At 35.5% G+C, this 21,072-nt stretch overlaps 1 protein-coding gene across 8 annotated transcripts in view; it reads right to left on the reverse strand.

Annotated features, from left to right (window-relative positions):
* Positions 1 to 21,072, reverse strand: part of LOC115442556 (disintegrin and metalloproteinase domain-containing protein 11) — a 231,073-nt gene that overhangs the window by 142,408 nt on the left and 67,593 nt on the right. The window lies entirely within an intron of this gene.

The following is a 21,072-nucleotide window of genomic DNA, read 5'->3' on the forward strand; positions in this document are numbered from 1 at the left end:
AAATCTTAGTATAAATTTGCTTGTCAACCGCCACAGCCGTGTGTATCGTTGTAAATGAGAGTGTGGGTGCGTACCGCTGATGAGATGTGTGTCAGGCCGAGGTTCACTTCCGAGGAGGGATTTTTGCAACACTCCCTCCGGCGGCCCTCTTGAATAATAACACGGTGGGCTCAAATGTGGGTCAGGATTTTTATGTCAACTTACTAAGATGTTACAAAAATTTTACTTAATGTGTTTTATGGAAAAGTAATTGTTGAATGGATGCTTGCCAATTATTACTTGCTTTAACAGTAACCAAACTGCAAGAAAACTTACATTAAGAATTGTACATACAAAGACACACAACGTGGGAAACAGACATAAATTATTCTAACACATGATGTAATCGTATCAAATTTACACAAAATATACCCCAATATAATATATCCTGCGAGACACTTAGACTAACCAGATAATTTACATAATATACTGCATTCACAGCAGGTACAAACCGCAAGATTTACTGGCATCGGAAACCTAAACCACGACACATCGGAAACCCGGGCCGCAACTACACGCCCTCTAAGTCAACGGTGTCAGATGCGAGTCGTTAAATCATAGGGCGGCGCGACACGTTCCGACGCGACGCCATTACACGTCGCGATGACGCTGCAGCCCGCAATCGTACCCGCTAACCACTGTTTGTGTGCGGCGTAAGGTACAGGACGTGGAGATACGTTCAAGAGTAAGGAAAAGTATTTTCCATGGATATAGGTTTGGAAACAGATATTGGAAAATTAGGAGTAATGTTTCCTCCTTTTAGATCGAGCCTATTTTCGCGTCATTGGGCTGTAAAATTCGTTTTTTACTCTTAACTAACGATAAAGCAGAGGCGCGAAACGTTCCAACGCGACGTCATTATACGTCGCGATGACACTGCAGCCCGCAATCGTACCCGCTAACCACTGTTTGTGTGCGGCGTAAGGCATAGGACGTGGAGATACGTTCAAGAGTAAGGAAAAGTATTTTCCATGGATATAGGTTTGGAAACAGATATTGGAAAATTAGGAGCAATGTTTCCTCCTTTTAGATCGAGCCTATTTTCGGGTCATTGGGCTGTATAATTAGTTTTTTACTGTTATCTGACGATAGGACTGCGGCGTGATATGTTCTAACGGGACGTCATTTTACGTCGCGATGACGCTGCAGCCCGCAATCGTACCCGCTAACCACTGTTTGTGTGCGGCGTAAGGTATAGGACGTGGAGATACGTTCAAGAGTAATCAAAAGCATGGATAGTGGAAAATTAAGAGTAATTAATTTCCTAAGTAAGTAAGTAAGTAATTTCCTACTCTTACATCGAGTCTATTTTCGGGTTTGTATTGGGCTGAATAATTAGTTTTTTAATGTTAACTAACGATAAGGCGGAGGCGCGATACGTTCCAACGCGACGTCATTATACGTCGCGAAAACACTTAAGCCCGCAATAGTATTCACTAACGACTGTTTGTGTGTAGTATAAGTTACAGGACATTGAGATTACAGAATCTCAATCTCAAAATGGAACAGTCCAGAGTAATTAAAATTAAAAATGTGCAGGTAAGAAACATTATACATACTTTACTGACACTCTCAAGACTAAACGATTTGTACAAGTTTATCAACTCAACTCACTCTCACTTATGATACGTCAAAACAATTTATAAGAATAATTATTATTCTATCTAAATAACACTTAAGATCACTTTTATAACCATGGACATTTTAAATTAGGGATAAAATTCGCGTATAACAACGTCAGATGATACTTAAGTTATAGGAACGTGATACGGCGACACGTTCCAATGCGACGCCATTATACGTCGCGATGACGCTGCAGCCCGCAATCGTAACCGCTGCCTGCGACGGCGCAAGTTAAACGATGTAGAGATATATGCTTACCTGTTAGCTTTGGGTGCGCAGAAATATCTAAGCTCTTAAGGGAATCAACTAGAAGAAAAATTATGATTCAAAAATATGTTATAAAAGGTTGTCGTCGTTAAAGAACTGTTAAATATTAATGTGCAGAGTTGGTACCTTTTGTGGAGAAAAGGCTTAACGAGAAGGATTTGATATTATCCAATGGAAAAATAACTATATTAGCTTAATAGTATTGAAGACTTCTATTCGGGGGAATTTTTGTCGAAAATGAAATCATAAATAGCCTTGATACTTAAATTGTGCTCTTAATTTCTAATTTTGATCTTTATAAACAAATAGAAAACAATGTCTTTTATGTGACACAGATTTTAAGATGCCTGCAGAAGATAAAATACTAAAAACTACCTAAATTAAAAACTGCATTGAATCTTTTTGACCCACAGGGAGACTGTTTATCATGCAAATGCAGGTTTGCATAATTCATGCGAACCGGAATTTTTTTATTTACAAATGCAGCGATGTTTGTCATATTTTTAAATTCTACGAAGGATTCATTTTATACAAGAAATTAAAAATATTCGTTAAAAAAAAAATTAATAGATAAGGATTTCGAGCGATAGGCCCACTTTCAGCAAATGAAAAAGTAACGTTAATAATTAATTAACTGTCTCTATTATATTTTGATGAACTTAATAGATTTCTTGAATTTAAATTTTGTACATATTAGGAACAGATATCATTGTGAAAAAAACTTTCATACTTTAATTGGAAATGGTTTAAACAATAATTCTACACTGGAGATCTTAATATAGAACTTTGGTCTTTAAATTTAAATTAACTGAAAAAGGCATTGAAAAATCGTTGCTAACATTACATCATGATGTATATACCGCTACCGCCTTTACCTTAATCCCTTCTAAAATTCCGCTGTCGCGTGCGCTCCGCTAATGAACTATACTCGGTTCGTATAAGTACCACTTCCGAATAAATATTTTAATAAAATATGAAAAATTTCATACTTTTCCGTGAGGCGCAACAGAAATGATGCGTATTACTCGGCGAGATGAGATTTACGGGCGAAAGGGACAACGCTATGCCACTCCTTAGCGAATGAAGGAGAAAGATGATCATACATTTTGATATTTTCGCTTGAAATATGCAGCGTTCGCGGTATGTTTAAAATCAGGAAAAAAATTAAAATGAAAACGTAGGTTTTGAAATTAAATTGTTTGGGAGTTTAACGGGAAAATATTGTATTTCCATGACCTAAATACGACCTGGCGAATATTTTCTTAAATGTAGGACGGATTTGGGTCGTTATCCGCAAACTCGGTCCAAACTGAATTTGAGAATATATTTTTGGGATTAAACGCTACATTTTTAAATTAAATGAATGTATTTAATACAGTTGTATAAAACTGTAAAATTTATTGGTGGTAACAAATATATGATATAGTTTAAAGTAGAATGTCAGTGTAACTACTGAGCATAATAAGATTTAAAATCTCTTGTCTCAGGATGGCGAGCGCAGTGGAAAACCAAACAATACTTGATAATTCTAGGTGGTGGATGGTGTTTCGCTTTATAGGCGGTCGTATCTCTTACCATGAGGCGAACGGCAAGTTCATCTCGTCATTCAAAGTAATAAACAAAAGAATACCTAAGCCGAGGACTGTAAATACTGACTATTATTGATAAAATGAAACAATACTTGTATTTTATTAGATGAAGGAGTAGAATACTCGAAACATGTCGATTACCACCTAATAGTAAATTGCGATATTTGAAAAAAGTTCTTTTTAGTTTAATATTAGTGTTTAAATTTAAAAGCTATGTTTTAGAAATGCGTTGTCGATGGATATATTGTTCTATTTGTACTCAATATAGAAAAATGATAATTTAAAATAGAAATTGATTATTATATTCACTGTCCCTTTGTTATTCTAAACAATAGATCGAACAAAACAAATCAGATCCCCGCACAAAATACCAGGCGCTCATCGCTGCGTAGGTCTCACCCGCAATGTTCTAAAGCAGTTCGCTCAAACATTTCGACCTCACCTTAGGCGACATTATTCACGCTCGGGCTGATGTGAAAGGGCCGGTTGCCATGGCAACGCGCGACTTTGACAGCAAACCGACCGTATCTAAGTGCAAACTATTGAATTAGCCATCGGTCGGCCGTGTGATGTTTTGGACTCGTGATTTCTTGAGGGGCTTATTTAAATTCGTGACATGTTTCATCATGTGTGAATGGGTTACCTTTATTCGATTTTGGATACTTTGAACATCGTTTCGTACCCTTATCTTATTTGATCGATGTGGTCTTACCTTTTTTGATGTTTTTTTTTATATCAAACATTTTTATTTACATTTTGAGTTTAGCATCTACTTACGACGCGAAGTTATTTATTTACGATAAATGCTGTCCCTCAGAAAATAGTCATAATGAATATTTCTATTCTAATATCAATCAAATGTTACATTCTTATGTGAAATATTTCACTGACAAAATATATGTAGTTAAACTCCATACGATTTTAACTTAAACTAAACCGTCATATAAAAATCACCTTGCACTCTTTTAAGAGTTGAACGTTATAAAGACAACAAAACAAAATCATAAAGTCACAACGTACAGAATAAAACTTCACTTTGCAGCGTAAAACGGAACGTAGTGCGAACATCGGGTGAACCGCTCCGCAGCGCTCCGTTTTAATAATGTTTACCTCGCGCAAACACGGAAAAAACTAAAGCGCGGGTTATGCGCAAAACGAAAACTTCGAAAATGGAACAATCCGCGTTTGAATTTAGAACGCGCGGCGTTCCGTTTCGCGTGAACGTCGAGCGGTCTTTAATTATTAGTTTTTTTTTTGCTTTTTTATGTTACTCATTGTGGCGTGTAACAGCCGTTTTGTAAAGGGCTTTCATTTTTACATAAAAAGCTGTGTAAATTAGAAATGTGTTGTCAAACGGTTAGGAGTGCCTTTTTAATGGCAGCAAACGTATATATTTTTTTGTGGTTCGGATGGAACTAAATCACCTTTAATTTAAGGGGTAGGTAAAGTAATTGAGATAAAAAGCATTACTACTGCACTTCTCGTCAAATCTTAGATGATGGGTTAACTAGTTATGTAAAACCATCGATATATCCATTTACCTACTACATATTGGGAGTATATACGTCAACGCGTAAAACAAAATGCAAACCATAAAAAAATTAATTCCAAAGAAGATATTATTTTCGAGTCTTAGCGTGTCCTAAAGTTTTTAAGCGACAAAAGAACGGAGTCCACAGCGGTACTTATTTTAATTTCACAATTTATAACGTTTGTAACTTGTTACGGATTTAGCGTCAAAAGTTTTGATTTATTTCTGGCGTTGAGATTTGGTTCGTGATATCTGCGGACTGAATTAGTTCGCGAGAATTAAAATCGAGTGGAGGAATGATGAGTATCAAAGATTTGAATATCAAGAAGTTTTTAGTAGAAGGTAAGCCAACGAGTACAGCAATCAACTATGATGTTAGAGAAACTGTGGTTGCATTGTTTTTTTTTTACTGGCATAGATAAGTGACTCCCACTACACCTGATGGTAAATGGAGTGGAGTCTAATAATATGTCGACTGACGGGAGATGATTACCCTTCGACAGTCGACATAATTATGCCGGTCTGTTGAAACCGGATATAAACAGGCTGATCCCGGAATGCCACACATTATGTGGGCCACTATGGCGAGTTTTCACATCATTATCCGGACGGATATAAAACATATCCAGCAAATAATTTATTATCTATTTAAACAGAAAAGCAATCACTAGATCTTTTGCCGTATACCTAACCTTTACATGAAAATGTTATTCAATACAACAGCAACCTAACAAGCAAGCTGTCATAGCTCAAACATCATTTAACAAGCTTCGGCATTCTCTTTAATCAATATATATTCTAATACTCAACTTACCTACAAAGCAACAATATCCAAAGTAATACCAACAAAAAGCGTCATAATAAGACAAGATGTCAACTTCAAAACTACAATAATTAGCCAACTTGTCAAGTGGCGGGCCGCGGGGGCCAGGGAGGGGGTAGTAACAAGTTAATTTACGCTGAGACTAAGTAAACGTTTGGATTGCAATGTTTGTTGAAGCTTTGCGAGCGATTTGTTTAGAATTTACAAGTGATGTTGAATAACGTATAATAACTGTTGGTAAATATTTGCGATTGTTGTTTGTTTGGTGTAACGTTGTTACGGATTTAGTATTTCTATTCCTGGTAAATGCTAATAAATTGAACTTTTGATTAGAATTTGTGTATAATGAATTATTCTCGTGATCTGTTTATTGAGTTTGATAATGAAACTTCGAGCTTATTGGTGCAGTTGAAGAGACTGGTGAACGTATATTATTTGACAAAAATGCAGCCATTTTTTATCTGAAATGTTTGAATTGCGCCTGATGATTCAGTTTTGTTTTAACATAATGTTGAGCAAAGGGAGACATGCCTTTCAATGAGTAGATTGGTGTTCGAATACTAGCTTCCTCATGCTTAAATTAAGAAATTGATTGCAGAGTAAGAAAAAAAGTACAAAACTTATATCAATGTATTGCTAAAATAATAACTGATGTAGGATAATAATTTTCAAAAAACATCATCATTTAAGAGGCGTTCAGAGGAAAATATACCTAAGTAATATTTATTCTAAGTTCTTTTTAGAAAAGAAACCCCGATGTTTAAAAAGAATTCCTTAAAAGATGGTTTTCCAATGTTACATCATAATGTTAGACAAATATGTTCGATATGCGATATCCAACGACGTGTAAAGTCAATAGTGTTCCAGAATTTCACAGCGTTTTATATTGTTAGTCCTTTTTTGCTCGTTTGGAATAAAATATTGGTATAGGGATAGTGTGGTGTGTAAATCCTTAGGTTATGAGTTAGTTTCCGAAATGGGTTAACCTTCCCTTGTATCATTTGACTGACTGACAAAGATATATAAAGTGAATGTGGATGGAACCTTCGAATGTCAGATATCTGACATCCTTAGGTCTGGTTAAAAGTATCCCGAACCGGCGAGAATGCATGAAAAGATTGATGAAGATGAAGAAAGCGGGAGAAGTATACCAGAATTGTGCAAAGTGGCCTATGGGATAGAGGTGTGATATTATGTATGTATGTATGATAAAGTCAAACCTAACATTTTCGTGAACCAAGTTTAATTCTACGTTGTATTATCAAATATGGTTAGATAATCTGTTTCCGGTCAGCATACTAGGTTATAATTCACGCACGCATCATACCTTTTTCCCCGAAGGGGTAGGCAGAGGTGCAGCCAAGGCCTACTTTTGACCAAATGTGTTCCGACCCATAATATGGATAATAATTTAAAATACCCAGATAACGCGCTATAGTGAATAGAAAACCCAATTTCACTTTGCCCGACCCAGGATCCGAACCTCAGAACAGTTCCCGAACCGGGCACAAAATAAAACTACACCACTGAAGCAGTCAGGTAATAATTTGAGCAGGTTAATTAACTTAATAAAATTTAAATACTTGGTAGGAGCATTAGGCTGTGCGGAATTTATACTTAAAGTTTGTAATCTCACATTACGGCATTGACAAAAAATATAATCACTCTTCGTAAATCTGCCCTGGAATAACAGTGCCGCGAAGTAAAGAAGTTACGACGAGTTTTAGAAATAATTCAAAATAACCGCAAAATTATCATCCACATCTAACAAATCTGATACAAAGAATTTAAATAAAGAACATGTAATCGTAAATAAGGTTATCCCTATTGCTACAACACCCACGACGATACAAAGGAAAAAAACACGTTCCCCAAGGAACACAATTTGTAAAGCCACAACTCAGGGGACATTAACGGGAATCGATGAACGCGCCGTGGCAACCATTTCAGGGCACTACAATTTGTGTGCTGTAAATAAACCCATCATAGAATACTCTAAAGGTTTGTGATTGATTGCTCTTTGAAGATGATTTTATAGTAACGCTTTATAAAATGATTGAATTGGATTTTTGCTTGTCACAGTTTCTGGATTCCCGTTTGTAGTCAAAATTCGAAGTTTTCTGGATGTTTCTGATGTATGATTATCTGGGAAATGAAATTGTTTTGACGTTTGATTGAATGATAAATTTGATGAGCAAATCTCAGTAGCTTTGCTGTTGGGACGAATTTTTATCACAAGTGATCAAAGTATGTAACGTTAACTATTTATATAACTTTAAAAGAATCAATATCCAAACTCACGTGTTATCGAAATCAAAATCAAACAAAATAGGCATATCACATTAGATTTAAACCAGATTAAAATAATTATAACCTGCAGTTATCAACTGATCTTCCGAAATATACACCTACAAAACCATACAATTAATACGAAAGCCATCGATAAAAATATATTTTCCCCTTAATACTCCCCCGACGTACCCTGAGGGATGAAGGTAAATTTTCTTCGAGACAAATTGAATCAGCTTATCCAACGATATGTTGCTAACTCGAATATATTCCATGGGATTATATCGGGACCGTTTGATATCGTATTTAAAAAGTATTTTATTGGTAGGGATTTAGAGGAGGTTACTCTTTGTAGTCAAAGAATTTTGTTTGTGGAGTAGTTATATTGCGTGTGCGGTACGACCACTGCTTTGAGATCCAGGATTTGATGCTCGGTTCAGGCATAGATATTTACAGTTTTCAAAGATGCTCCGCTCCTATTAATAATAGCGTGATGTTATATAGCCTTTAGACTGATTTTCAGAAACACCTACCTTTTTAAATATATTTTTCATATTGAAAGAGTAGTTTGATTATTCATGAAGTCTAATAAAAGCTTTTACAAAGAATTAATGTAAGTAAATGAATATTATCAGATAATTTCAATTATATAGGGAAGGTTAATGAAGAAGGTAAACAAATTTATATTGAAGAGAAGTACTTCGTCTGAAATACTTATGATCATTTTCAGCGAACAAAGAAAATCGTTACCCTTTGATAGAACTTTTCACTTCCTTAGAGTAATACTTAAAGAAATACAGATTAAAAAACCAACAACTTTTGTATGTTTTACTAGCTTTTGCTCGTGTAAAAGTTTTTCCGGGATAAAAGCACTGCTTTATATTATCTTGGGATAAAATAGACCCTATATGTTTAGTTAGACCTCTAGCAATGCATCCTAGAAGACTGCATTCAATTCAATGCAGTCGTTTTTACATGATGCGTATATGAACTTACAGACAAACAAAAATTTAAAAAATATAGTTTTGGCTTTTGTTGTTCTAAAGAAGACTAACTAATTTTTTTTTCAATATCTATCATGTACAGATATCCGCCTGTTATAATTTTATTATATTTATAGATATTCATAGCTTTAAAAAAGTCCAGTTTACGGCTATTTCTTATTAAATTTAATTTTCCTTTAAAAAAGTCGAGTGTAGAGCAATTTTTTTATTTAATTTCATTTTACCTTAACGTATAGGCTATCAAGAGTACGTAGCAACAACGACATTATTGTAATATGTATTAGAACTCAAATTGATGGTTAATATTTTGTATTAAAAAACATATGTATGTCACCGAAATTAATTCAATATACCAATTTCCTTATACAGATTTAATACTCAAAATCAGATGCATTAATTTTGATGAAACCAATTTAAAATTGTAATTTGAGAATCAATAACGTGAGCGTACATGATGTTTCAAAAAATGATTAAAAAGCCCTCCTGCGGTAACCAGCTATCGGGAATTTAAATTATGAATGCTCAAGATCGATCGAGCAGGTGGACGGATTTAGGGAAAGTGGGGGGTTATTACCAAATTAAAATGGGAGTAGAGAGAGATAATTAGGTCCTCATTACCAATACATAACCAATACATTTGTAGCTTTTAAAAAATCATAAAAAAATAGTATAGTGTAAATGACAACACCATTTCGATGGATTGTTAAGTGTTGATGTTTTTAAAAGTTCGTTTCATATAATAGAGTCATATTTTTATATGTACTGGCGAAAAGGAATAAGTACTGTAGTACTTATTCATTTACAAAGTCATTAGTTACATAATAATTATTAGTTCGAGTGTTAACAAATCAGCTATAATTTGTTCTCCCAACCAGATCTTATCTGCCGCCCTTCTAAAGCTTAATACAACAAACTACTTTCACCCGAAATAACCATTTTGTACCGGCTTTGAGACCCAATCTCCTCAATATCAGAAATACACCGGGGCCTTTGTAGTAGAAAGTACACAAACTATTAAACTGAAAGTAACAATAAATCTCAATTTAAGGGGGTGGGGGTCCACCGCCTCCATCACCTAACCCGTCCCTGTTCAAATGGCTTCCATTATTCAATGCCAGAGTCGAGCCCATGGTCCCAACGATATCTGCCGTAGCTATTATAGAAAAAATTGGACTTGGAATTTAGAATTTTGGATAAGCGTTAATTTGATGAGTGAGCGCGGGGATTTGGCGTGTAATAAATTGTAACAATTTCGGAACAACCTATATAGTTGAGGAGATTGGGGATTTTTACGATCCAGTTTTTGATAAATTATTATTTGTTCCTTATATGAAAGCTCTTTGTGTATTTCGTGGCCATTAAAGTTTGCGTAGTGAAATATATTGCAGTTTATGATAGTAGATAGTATAATATAATCTAACATTTTGAAATGTTATTTGATAATAACAGTGTTTTTACTGGCTTCAATAAAATTAAAAAATCTTTATTTGGAATAGTAACATAGTTATTATTTTTAATATAATGTTCGATAATATCTACATTAGATAAGTAACTGCAATGTTTAAACCCGTGCTATTTAGAACATTAAAGTACATTGCTTAGCGGCGGAAATTCACTAAGCGATGATATCACGAATTCTTGCATACGAGACACTAAATATATCATATCAGCCCTGTGTTATATACTGTTCCATTGTTAGGCACCAGCCTCCTCTACTGCTGAGAGGGATTAGACCTTTGTCCACCACGCTGGCCTAGTGCGGATTGGTAGATTTAGCACACCCTTAAAATTCCTGTAGAGAACTTCTCAGGTATGCAGGTTTCCTCACGATGTTTTCGTTTACCGTTAAAGCAAGCAATAATTCACAAAGAATACACACATAATTTTAGAAAAGGCAGGGGTCTGTGCCCTTGGCTTTTAAACCTGCGGACATTCGTCTTGGCAGGCCGTTTCACAATCAACTAGGCTATTGCCGTATTCACAAAGAGATAGACTAGGTATCAAATAGTAACCTATGACAAAGTTTTTGACAAAGTTTATGACAAAGATTACTAGCTTCGACCAAAAAATATCCATATCTATCACACAACAATATTTACACCTCTCAGATAAGGTAAACATACCCCTTTTCTGCCGACCTCCAGATTCGATTCCATCCATCAGTTTCGAAAAAAACACGTTCCGAACAAAATTCGGCAACTCGTGTCATAATGCTCTTTGCATAATCGAAAAGTTTGTTCATATTTTACGTCGGGTTACTTTCAAAATTGCGATGAACTTTACGGATAAAATAAGGTTCGCGTTTCGAACCAGTGTCTACTGGAAAGTTGGTTTACGTTGTCCTTTAGAATTTTCGAGAAAAATCAGTTAAGTTTAAAATAAGTCTTGGAATGCTGACCTGAAATGACGGTGAGTACCCTGGAACTATTTGCAGGTAATAAGCATCTCTACCACAATGTGGACCTTGGACTTTAAAAGTATATCTTGCCACGCCAAAATGATTTTTATGCGCGTGTTGAATATGTAAAAAAACGGTTATTGCCTTTTTATGTATTATTATTAAGCATAGTAACGTTGTAGAATTATAAAGGCAGAAGAAGGGAGCTCAGTTCATGCTGAACGAGACAGTATTTCCGAGCAGTGCTGGTTTTCAGGCTTTATCTTTATAATATAATACAATAATATAATATCAGCCCTGTATTATATACTGTCCCACTGTTAGGCCTTAGTCCACCACGCTGAAGAATTATGTTGACATGACTTACTGGACTTACTACATAAAACAAGACTCATTCGGATGAGCAGCGTTTCCAATAGTAACAGTTGAGTACTTTATGAACCTTCCTACCACGAGATATGATCTAATTAACAACCACATGGAATTCAATGAACTTAACCACATTACGAATCCCGGATTCTCTTTGTGGACCGATCTGTTTACCGACATTCGCAATTAAACCATGTATCAGTACCAACTGTTCAGCCTTCAATACATGTATATCATAGCTTTTATGGATAGCGGTTTTGTTTGATTTCGGTTTTGGAATTGTTTGAATGTAAATCAAAGGGATTGTTTTAACTTTGATTTTTACTGGGAACGGCTTGGAAAGCAATTCGGCTGAATTCTGCAAATGACAATTGTATATTTTTGTACAAGTTTGACAAACGCGGTGTACGTACACATTATAGTAATCTATAAAAATCTCTATTTCCCTTTGTCATCGCATCACGCGTGAACGGATGGAATAATTTCACTAATTCTTTTTTTGTTGTGTTAATTATTATTAGAAGGTCCTTATGAATGAAAAAAATTAGCTCAACTTGAGCGGAACTCTAGAAAATTTAAGAAAACTTAACGATAATATTAATTTTACATAACTGTCAGCATCACTGACAACGATTGACAGAATGCGCGCTGCAAACTCATAGTTAAGACAGGATAACGTTTGTCGGGTCAGCTAGTTAATAGAGGATGGATATTATAAATAATGTGTAACGACTACCTCAAATAATTACGCCTTTATCCCAGTAGGGTAAGACAGAGGCACAACTGGCGAACCTACTTTCCATTTATCACCATATAGGATACAAATTCCAGACACCGCGTTGATAATAAGTAGATAAACCCAATATTCCGGGTCAGATCAAACGCGAGACCTCAACACTGCAGTCGTATACAACACAAAACTACCACGTCACCGAGGCAGTCTAAAGCATTGTCTATCTAATACCCACAAATTCTGTTTTAGTATCTATAACGAAAGTCAGATCGAGATCTCAGAACTGCAGTCGTACCATAACACAACACGCCACCGCCACCGAGGCAGTCTAAAGTATTGTCTATCTAATACCCACAAATTCTGTTTTAGTATCTATAACGAAAGTCAGATCGAGATCTCAGAACTGCAGTCGTACCATAACACAACACACCACCGCCACCGAGGCAGTCTAAAGTATTGTCTATCTACTACCCACAATTTCTTCTTTAGTATAGAAAATAACATTGAAATACGAAAGTAAACAGAGATAACTCAATAATGCTAAAGCAAAATTTTGCCCAAAAATTAAAGATATTTTTGTTCAAGACGGAAATCTTTTGACATTTTTTTTTAATTTAAAACGTCCTGTTTGTTCTCATATCAAAATTTCACGGTGTAATAACATTACGTAACACAAGTGACGAGTACTAATCACCCTCTACATCACAAAGGATTAACACGATCATACACGCGGTCGCAGATTAAATTTCCAAAAGCTAATTATAAGTTCGGCCGAACTTTCCACAGCCTTTGGAGCGAGAGGGACAGGTGTATGATAATTCAACGGGAATGATAGAGACGAACACACGTAGGATTTGCTGGATCAATTGTTGTAAAATTGACGGAAGTTTTAATAAGTCATTGTTTTGCGTTTATGCGGTCCTTGGTTCTACTGATTTAAATTATTGTGTTGGGCACGTGTAATGTGTTTTATATATAAAAAGCATTAGAGATTTTGGGTTTCAATAATCGCTGTAATTATAAATCTAGTTGGTAAACCCTGATATAAAAACAGTTCAAACCAAAAGAACAATGATTCTATAAGTTTTCAACCAATATTAGATTAGGTAAGACCTAACACAAACTGGTAGACATGGAGGATGAAAATAGAGAAGGAAAAAAATAGAAAAATAAGTAACTTGCTACGAGTAGTAGTCAATCATGAGAACACAAATCAAAAGAAAAATCATAATACTAGATTTAGAACGAATATCAGACTCTGTAACAACCAGCACCGATTGGCAGACGTAGAGGATCATCATCATAATCATCAGCCCTGTATTATATACTGTCACTCTGTTGGGCACGGGCCTCCTCTACCACTGAGAGGGAATAGGCCTTAGTCTACCACGCTGGCCTAGTGCAGATTGGTAGACTTCACACACCTTCGAAATTCCTATAGAGAACTTCTCTGGTAGATAGAGATAAAAAGGAAAAGATTAGAACATCAAAAAAATTGCCATAAGTAGTAGTCAATTATGAGAATACCCCAAAAGAAGTTGATAATGAATTGGAAAAGTGAAAACCGAGCGGCGAAAGCGGCCACGGGTAATAATAAAAAAACCATTACGTACTCAGTAATTATGCAAATTTCGCGCGATAAAAGAGATAGTATCAGTTGTTGTGCGATTGAAACGTCAGATTTTATCGTTGCCAAAGTGGAAAATGAAATTAATGGGCAAATTTACATTTAAGGGGTGGCCAGTGGGACGTGACACCGCGTGGCTCGCTTAATTACAATTGTAATTTTTATTATCATTGTTAATAACTTGATATTGGTTTATGGGTGTTACAAAACAAGTCTGATATCTACCTGATGATACCGTTATAAATTCATTTGAAAGCAGGATTTTTAGTGGGTATTTTCTTCATATCTTTGTAGCCTGTTTGGGCTGACTAAGAGATCCTACATTTTTTAGCCATATTTCAGAAATGGTTATGGTTTTACTGCCCAATACCTAGTCCTACGGGACTAGATATACGTAGTACAGGGATAGCGAACAATTTAAAATAATTTTGTCACGTCAACAATAATTGAGAATGGAAACCAACCAAAATGTGCTTAGGATTCAAAAAAAAACATCGCAGAAATGCGCCACTGAATAGCTATTGAGAGTGCGTTACGTCGATTCGTTATATTCCCAAATAATGGCACGCTTCCCATAAAAAATTGCTGTCTGTACCCTAGGGGATTTATCTAATCTGATATTTATCTGATCTGATCATTAATTACTGTCAGATCTACTATAGTACTGCTGCTAAAATAACAATTCCTGAAAATACAAGAGTACGTGGCCTTAATTCAACCAAAGGGATACCGATATTTCGTCACTACTTCATGACGTTCATATAATACAATAATGAACGATTTTATGGCTTCTCATTTTGCAATCATACAATTAATTTAATTGATCAGATATGTTTATTATTACTGATGGATCGGCGCGCAGTTATCGTTGATCTTTTTTGCTGTTTCGGAGTTTGGATATCGTCAATAATTTTGGCCAGTAGGAGGTGTTTTTTTTAATCGGTCAACAGATTAACAAGCACAGCTTGATGTTACATATTATATACTGTCTAGAAAGTTCAAACACCCAGTTATACCAAAATGTAATCCACAAATTATACAAGAATAAGTTATTATGTAATTAATTTATGTGTGATATTTTACTTTTCAGCAAAACACGCCAAGATCTATTTATATAAGAAAGAGCAAAGTAACCAACATTGTATAAATGTAAGTTTAGTTAGTACATTTTGGCATAACTCAATCCAAATAGAGGTGCATCTGAAATTGATAAAAGGAATAGGGACTATGAAGGGACTATTTATTCGTCTCGTCATTCTATTGTGTAAAGTCTGTTATAATAATCGTACCCAAGACCTCATAGGTTCAGTTAACCATCCTGTCACTAAACCAAAAGAGCGAACAGACAATTGGCTAAAGGTAACACGGAAAATAATATTCATAAAAAAATATTCCCCTTTTGAAATTGAAATATAAATCCGCGAAATAGTATTGTGAGACTAAAATCGTTTGAATATTAAATTTCCGTGTAAAATGTTGGAACATAAAAATGTTCCACATTTTCAGTTTGCACACGAGTGGCGGGTTTGGTTTGTTCACCCTAGATTTTGACTGCAAAGCGATGGGTGTACTTGGTGGTTTCTTTATGATGGCTCAATGGAGTAACTGTAATTGTAATAATTATCTGAAGGGTTTATTTCTTTGTTAGAATACGCTTATCTCAGCAACTACTAAACCGATTTTGTTTTTTTTTTCACTAACTAGTTTTTTCTTGCGGCTTCGCCCGTGTGAGGGAATTTTCCGGGATAAAAATCCCGCTATATATTTTCCTAGGATATAAAGTAGCTTTTAACCCTCCCAGGGTCTTTAACTATTTTCATACTACAGTTCATAAAAATCCGTTCAGTAGATTTTAAGACAATCGATAATATACAGACAAAAAGGGAACTTTGTTTTATAATATTTATAAATAGGAAGCTACATTACTCCTGATTGGTTTTACTATGTCTACGCAAACCTGGTACATTTAATGATTGTAAAAATATACATTTGATTTCCTTTACGTTTATCGTTGTATTTCTATATTTCATCCAGAAACACGTCACCGCCCAGGAAGCAGTAAATAATACGAACAGAGCGACGGATTGCGCAGATTCCCCGGCTGACGTGTTCAAATTTCTTGCCCGATTTGCAAGAAAAACAGCTGAATTATACATTGTGTTTGATATAATACATACTTTTTATATACGCGACTTTTATATAAAAAGCGACGATAGCCTAGTTGGTTGTGGAACGGACGGCCGAGACGAATATTCGCAGGTTCAAAACCCAAGGGCACACACCTCTGACTTTTATAAAATCTTGTGTATTCTTTGTGAATTATCGCATTAACGGTGAAGGGAAACATTGTGAGGAAACCAGCATACCTTAGAAGTTCTATAGGAATTTCGAGGGTGTGTGAAGTCTACCAATCTGCACTAGGTCAGCGTGGTGGACTAAGGCCTAATCCCTGTCAGTAGTAGAGAAGGCCCGGCAGCAGTGGGACAGTATAATAATACAGAGCTGATATTCTTATATACAAGATGGGAATGTACGTAGCAAACATCTTAAGAACTTTGAGTTTACGAGTTGGGGATTCTCGTTTTAAGATTTCCACAACTTTGAAGTAGGTACCTATTGCGTACGACGTTCGTCTTCCTGAGATAGGCATGTAACGTCTAATAACACTTAAATATTATAACTTTGCGCCGATCAAACAAAACAAACTCATACGCAATAGTAAGCTACATTCAGACTATTTTCATCCCGATAAAATATTTATGCCGGAAAAACTTTTTCCCGCGGGCAGAGCCGCGAGCAAAAGCTGGGCTTCTTATATACGTTGTAAATGGAATTCAGAGGAGTTACATACGAATTAATTGAACGTCGCGTGAGAAGGAAGCGATAAATAAAACACGGCCATCACCGGTTCCGAGATACGTTTGTTTTGGACAATACTAATGGACGCGTTGTTTATATCTAGAGTAAATAAGGGTTGTTTTTCTTTGAACCACATACTAAGCTGGGGTTATTGCGCTTTTGTACTCGATATGGGGATGGGCTCACCCTTTATCACATCACGGGACGGAATACAATACGAAAAGCAATAGTTGCACCTTTGCTTTTCTCTTCGGAGATAAAAGACCTAAGTGTGTGTAACTGTGCTTAATATGTAGGTATCTTATCAAAAATTGGCAGATTTTACAATAAGATCAAATAAGTACACTGAAATATTGTGCTTAGCAGGCCATTGTATTTGTCCCAATCGAAAAATGAGGTCTTCCAAATTCCTTTTAACATTAGGGCAAAGATATACCTAGTTGGTAAATTAATAGTTTTCTTCATACAATTTTGGTTTGTAGTCGCCTTTATTTTGAATAATAATGACTGACTAGTCACATAACATATTGATATGGTCTTTTTTCGCGAGAATATTACGTTATCGCTATCACCACTCGGCAGTTGAATGGAAAGGTTGTATTGGTTTCACCAGTCGTACGGCCCAATTGAGAGTATGGCATCATTCGAGCGAGCATTGGACAGAGTACCCTATGTACTCCTTACATTGGCATACCAACTAAAACCAGCGGTGGTCTTCTTCAGCACATACGCAGCGGCCTCAGGGTATCTTGTTGCATTAAGATAGCTGCTCGAAATCGTCCTTACGCGACACCGCATATCTTTCTATGGTCTACCCAATTTACTACGTGACTAGTAGTTTTCGTTTTTGTAGTATGTTACAAATGGCTTAAAATTATTTGCTACTTACTAACACAACAAAATTAAACCAAAAACTTGTTCAATTCAACCCGCAATACCACACCATTAAAGCGGTTATTAACGCCGCCCCAAAAATTATACCGTTGCGGAAAATATTTAAAATTCTTTAGCACGTTAAGATATGATGATGTATGCAAAATGGTGGAAGGAAGGGCGGGTCGCAGTACGATTCCCGCCAAGGAATACCTTACTAAAGATAACTCGGTATTAATTTAAATTCTCCTCATTAACATTTACCGTTTCAACTCGTCCTGAATAAATTAACTTTGGACTGTCCCCTCTCTCAGTGTTGCCAGATGTCTGCTTTGTAGTACTCCAAATGAGGCAAGGAACCTTAAAATATAAGTTTTCGATAAAAATCCCCCATAAATATGAGAGTGCGCGACTGAAAACGAAATTCTCTAGTTTCAATTTAAAAAAAGAACTTCACAAATAATTTTCTTCAAAAAACCTTCGAATTTCTTCGACCTTCGGATGAATCTAGTTAACTAAGAAAAAGAGCGTGCGGGTGGGGTAATAAAGGGGTTGGAAAGAGTTGGATAGGTCACACTATCCAAAATGAAACAGCACCTTTTTCTAAAAGAGTCCAAGCAAGACCTATCATGTACAACGAACACATCACGAACGTCACCATTCATCCAGATTGACAAAGGCAGCAAATCTTTTGTCTGCAGATTACCCGAGCACACTTAGCCTTCCAATCAATAAGCTTCCGATCAATTGGCTCTCAAGTTGTGTCAGTAACAAGGCGACATCATTTTCCAATTGCTGGCTCAAATTCTGAGCCTTCGATTTGCGAGGGTCCCTCGTCCTCAGGGTGTAAGTTACAAGATATGAATTCAAATAAGTTTATCTTGTCTATTTTGTAATGTGTAGGTAAAATGCGTTTTGCATTCCATTATTGCTGTGATTCCAAAAACACAAATTCAACAAGACTATTTCCAAGAATGGGAGCTTTGATAGAGGTTTTTGATGGTAAATCACATCACACGGAAGTAACACGTATGTCGACAGACTTATGTCGTAATATCATGTATGTCATTTGAAGTATTTTATTTATGCTCAATACTTTTGAGTTATTTGTTTGTTCTCTTTCTTGTGTGGTCTGTCTCTAAGTTCTAAGATTATATAAAGTGGACATTGGAAAAAGTGTCATATAGAAATTTTGCGCTCATGTGACGTTTACTCAATCTGTCATGAAATAGCATAAAACCAATGTAAAATACTTCACATCTTTTTTATATCGTGATTTGCACTTTCTTAATGGTCACATTTGCATATTTTCTGTAAATATATTTGTTTTATTAATATCTAAGAATGCTGTGACATCTTGTCACACGCACAAATTTGGTTCTGCTATCCGGCCTATAACTAACTGTACTGTTTAATATCTTTGGATCAGTCACAAACACTATTCTTAAGTCTAGTTTATTCTATGTATCGGTTATATTTCCAACTAGTCCAAGAGTAACTATTGCTGCTTCACAAGACCTGCAACTATCAAGGTTCGTAAACCTCCTTTCGCCTTTACCTCGGCCCGCAGTCTCGCTGCAGAACGGCTGTCACCCGCCCCGCTCGGCGACAACTTCATTAAAGCCCCGTACACAGTAACATACAGCGCTGTACACAAACAAGGCCTTTGTCGCGTCACATTTTTGCCCGACACCTGCTGGGCCATTTTGAAAATTTGCTTGACAACCAAAGGTGTGTTTAACGGGGAATTTTGGGATATTTGGCTTTGTGTTGTAACACTTTGTTAGGTTTGGGAAACAGGGGCCGTAGACTTGGTGTCTTTCTACAATCGCTAAAGCTAACGCTATGTACGAGAATGACATACCTTAGCGATAGACTTATCGATTGGATATGTCGTTCGCATACATTTCTCTGTTCTGTATTAGCGTTAACGATTGCTTGTAGTATTGCAACTAGGCTAAGTCCCTAGTTTAATTTGTCATCCTCATGTGCCAGAAAACATAATTTTACAGACGTTTAGTAAAAACGTATATAATTGATAACATTATTTTTTTCCGAATGCTGAGAACCTTTAGTAGCGACTTGAGCGAGCGTAGGTATTTAGTTTTTGAAACTACTCTCTGTTTGAAGTAGTGTAGAAATAAAGACTAAACGACTTTTTATTTTTGTTTTATTTCAATATTTAGTTTTCCTAATTTTATAAAATTTATAATGTCAACTCGAGAATTTGCGTTGCTTGAGAGTTGCTAAAATTATGCCGGTCTGTCTCTAACACGAATTGTAAGTTTTGTAGTTAATGTAGTATATATTATTATACAAAATATAGTGGCAAATTCCGCTCCTTGTGATGTAACTATGGAGTATATTATTTTCATCAGCGGATGGGGACATTCCTCCTTGGAATTTCATATTTTGTTAGTTAGGAATTTCGTAATAATTTGTTAAGTCGTTTGATTCAATATTTGTAAGAATAACTTTCTTGTATAATATAGTTACATTTTCCTGTTACTTAACTTCGATGGAATATTCTTTTTCATTTTATGTAAGTAATGTAACTTAAAAAAATATAATAAAATCTTTATATTTTAGTTTAGCTCTTTCTTATTCAATCAGTTTCTTCCTTTAATATTATTTTTATTCATAACTGTGTTATTATAATATGTATTTGAGGTAAATTTAGGTTAACTTTATTCTTCTAAAGAAACATATATTAGCAAATATTTCACCTAAAACCTTTGAAAAGTTTAGCAAATTTTGAACGTATCATAAATATTTGTATTCACTTCCACCGTAAGAAAGCCAAACATTGAAACTTATCCCGAAACACTTTTGTATAATCCCAACAAATTCCGAAACAGCGTTTTCCATAAACGCACTTCCGAGATTATTTTTTCCGCAGAAATACCCATTCTAAGTTGTTTACTGGAGGTGAAAGGAAACAATAGACCCTTTGAAAATAGAATACCCGCTGTTGACCTCAAAAAAATCGGAACAAACGAAAATAAATTGCACTAGTTTGGGGGAAAGTTTTACAATTTCTGGGCACGC

Source organism: Manduca sexta, chromosome 17 (assembly GCF_014839805.1).
Source record: "Manduca sexta isolate Smith_Timp_Sample1 chromosome 17, JHU_Msex_v1.0, whole genome shotgun sequence".
NCBI lineage: Eukaryota > Metazoa > Arthropoda > Insecta > Lepidoptera > Sphingidae > Manduca > Manduca sexta.